Here is a 3,726-nt window from a genome sequence, read left to right as displayed (position 1 = left end):
TGCTCAATATAAGGATTGTACTTGAAGTACATAACAAGTGTGAGGCCAGCCTGGGCTACATGACAACAGAGAATGGGAAGGGAAGGAAAGTAACGGGAAGAGAGAGAGGAAGGGAAAAAAATTTTTTTTAATTGATGTTCACAATTTATAAAGAACTAAGAAAAATCAAAGCTCTCTGCTCCTCCCTGTTCGAAACAGCCAAATCTTCTTGTGCCATGCCAAGCCTCGTCCCTGAGACACGATGGCGAAGGTTGGAATAAATAAATTTGGCCTTATTGGATGCCTGGTTACCGGGGATGTCACTGCATCTGGCAGAGTGGAAGTTATTGCCATCGATGACCCCTTCATTGACCTCAACTATATGTTCTGCATGGTCCAGTATGACTCTATCCGTGTCAAGTTCAATGGCATAGCCAAGGCTGAGAATGGGAAGCTTGCCATCAATGGGAAGGCCATTGCCATCTTTCATGAGCAAGATCCTGCTAACATCAAATGGGGTGATGCTGGTGCCAAGTATGTTGTGGGGTCTACGGGTGTCTTCACCACCATGGAAAAGGCTGGGGACTACTTGAAGGGTGGAGCCCAAAGGGTTGTCATCTCTGCCTCTTCTGCTTATGCCCCCATGTTTGTAATGGGTGTGAACCATGAGAAGTATGAGAACTCACCCAAGATTGTCAACAATGCTTCTTGCCACCGACGGCTTAGCCCCTCTGGTCAAGGTCATCCATGACAACTTTGGAATTGTGGAAGGACTCATGACCACAATCCATGTCATCACTGCCACCCAGAAGACTGTGGATAGGCCCTCTGGGCAGCTGTGGTGTGATGGTCATGGTGCTGCCAAGGCTGGGGGAAAGGTCATCCCAGAGCTGAACGGGAAGCTCACTGGCATAGCCTTCTGTGTTCCTACCCCCAATGTAACTGTTGCAGATCTGACATGCCACCTGGAGAAAGCTGCCAAGTATGATGACACCAAGAAGGTTATGAAGCAGGCATCTGACGGCCCACTAAAAGGCGTCCTGAGCTACACTGACGACCAGGTTGTTTCCTGCAACTTTTTTTTTTTTTTCGAGACAGGGTTTCTCTGTGTAGCTTTGCACATTTCCTGGAACTCGCTTTGTAGACCAGGCTGGCCTCAAACTCACAGAGATCCACCTGCCTCTGCCTCCCAAGTGTGTTTCCTGCAACTTTAACAGTGATGCCCACCCACTCTTTTATCTTTGAGGCTGGGGCTGGTATTGCTCTCAGAGACAACTGTGTAGAGCTCACTTCCTGGTTTGACAATGAATACATCTACAGAAAAAAGGTGGTGGACCTCATGGCATACATGACCTCCAGGGAGAAAGAAGTCCTAGACCAACTACTTCAGCAAGGACGGGAGAGCAAGAGAGAGGCCCTCAGCTGCTGAGCAGTCCCTGTCCCAACTCAATTCCTGACATTGAGCATCTCCCTCACAGTTTCCATCCTAGACCCCCAGAATAATGAGAGAGGCTTAGGGAGCCCTACCCTCTTGATTACCATCAGTAAAGTTCACCGTACCCCTTCCCCCAAAAAAAAAAGAAAAGAAAAAAGAAAAACCAATAACCTATTTATAAAAATAGGCAAAAATAGAAGCTTATTCACAGCAGAAATAAAGAAGGAAAGGGAGGGTAGGCTGGCTATGGGTTTGGCCTACACATTTGCATTGTTGGGGGGTGGAAAGCTAGGAGGGGGCGTCTAGGAGTCTTTTGCTTTGTCCATGGGATCTCTGGGCAGGGCTCTGGTATTTCTCACGAGGTTATTATATATGATAAAAGCCTGTCCCTGCATCCTCCTTCTCTTTGTTGCTGTGCATGCTGTCTGACTGCTCCTTCCTGCAGGAGCTCCCACGACAAGGTGCTTCCTTCAGCTGGGGTCAGGACAACCCGCAGCCCCCTCCCGTCCCTGTAGCAGCAGCAATGGCTGCTCCTTGGAGAGATGTTTTCGGCAGAGTTTCTTTTTGCCTCCCCTCCTTTGACCCAGCATTCTCAATTCTAAAGAAAACCCACACCTAAGCAATTAGGATATCCTTAGAGTTACAGGTCCCAGAACATCCAGTGACCTTCAGATGATATCAACGTAAGTCAAGCCCTCCTTACTCCTTTGTCTTGTGCATCAGATAACGTAAGCTTTTACATAGCTGTGAAGTGGTGATATTGTGTTCCCCAGTATATTGTGCTTCCTAATAAACTTATCTGGAGTCAGAGGACAGAACAGCCACTAGATAGACACAGAGACCAGAAAATGGTGGCACACACGCCTTTAATCTTATCACTTGGGAGGCAGAGATCCATTCAGATCTCTGAGTTCAAAGCCATACTGGAAACAGCCAGGCATGGTGACTCACGCCTTTAATCCCAGGAAGTGATGGCAGAAAGCAGAAAGGTATATAAGGTGTGAAAACCAGGAACTAGAGCAGGTTAAGCTTTTGTCTGGGTAAGCTTTTAGGCTTTGATCAGCACAGTTCAGTTGAGATCCATTTGGATGAGGACTCAAAGGTTTCCAGTCTGAGGAAACAGGATCAGCTTAGGAATTGGCAAGGTGAGGTGGCTGTGGCTTGTTCTGCTTATCTCATCTTCCAGCGTTCACCCCAATAACTGGCCCCAGGTTTGTTTTGTTAATAAGACCTTTTAAGATTCGTGCTGCACTGTAAGGAAAAGATGTTTGTCTAAAGAATTGGAGAAATCAGACCTAGACTATCAAAATCATTGGTGATGCTCTGGTGGGAGGGGCCATAAAAAGACACACTCCATGATGAAGGAGATTCTATGTAGTCTTCCTGCCTGTTGCCCTCCACAACTTTCTCTCTGCTGAAGCATTTTCACAAACCTGTATTCCATAAAATAGTCTCTAAGGAAAGTAGCTTTTGTCCCCAGAGTATTGCCTTTTGAATGTTGCACAGGACATGAATCTCATAACATTCTGATATTGAACTTTGAACCTCCCAAAACATCACTTTCCTCATGAATTATCTGCTTTGGGTATTTCACTGTAGTAACACAAAAGCTGACGATTACAGAAAATACATTTTAAAAACTCACCCCACTACTCTTTAAAAATGCAAATTAAAATATCATTTTTGAGCCATTGGCAAATATTTTCTTAGGCTATAATATGTACCAATGACCAGAACTGTAAGGTTAAGATCAGTTAAGATATAAGAGTTAATCATTCACTAACAACAAACGTATGACCTGGTTGAATCTTTCTAAAAAATAATTTGTCATTGTTGGGATTCTGCCATGCTCCAGCTGCATGACTGCACATGCGCAGTTCAGGAGCTAGGCAAGGGGTCTTGCATCTTACATCATCAGTGTGAGCTGGTGATTATGTAGGCATGCATGGCTTAGCTCTGTAAGCCCACCTGTGCCTTAAAGAGCCAGACACAGACCCCACCTCCTCTCTCTGTTCTGTTCTCTCTTTCCCCCACCATCTTTCTCTCTCTCTGCTCTCTGCATGTGCATCTCCTCCAGGCCTGATTCTTCTGCCCTCTCCACCTCCTAATAAAGCTCTGATACTGAGTTTTGTCGTAGCGTGGCTTGTGCCTTTTCTTTGTGGTAACCAACCAGGTAACCATCACCACTTATCATTCTTATAGTCATTGTGTAATATGTGCCCTTAATATATCTTCCATTTAGGTATGGTAGCACATCCCTGTAATCTCTGCATTTGAGAGTCTGAGGTTATAGGTCTGAGGCTCAGTTTAGT

General features: G+C 45.5%; 1 pseudogene; it reads left to right on the top strand.

Annotated features, from left to right (window-relative positions):
* The first annotated feature begins 241 nt into the window (after positions 1-241).
* Positions 242-1,408, top strand: LOC131915653 (glyceraldehyde-3-phosphate dehydrogenase-like; annotated as a pseudogene).
* Positions 1,409-3,726: the final 2,318 nt, after the last annotated feature.

The sequence above is a fragment of the Peromyscus eremicus genome, chromosome 1 (genome assembly GCF_949786415.1).
Source record: "Peromyscus eremicus chromosome 1, PerEre_H2_v1, whole genome shotgun sequence".
NCBI lineage: Eukaryota > Metazoa > Chordata > Mammalia > Rodentia > Cricetidae > Peromyscus > Peromyscus eremicus.
The sequence above is the reverse complement of the archived record's forward strand: the minus strand, read 5'-3'. Positions and strand labels throughout refer to the sequence as shown.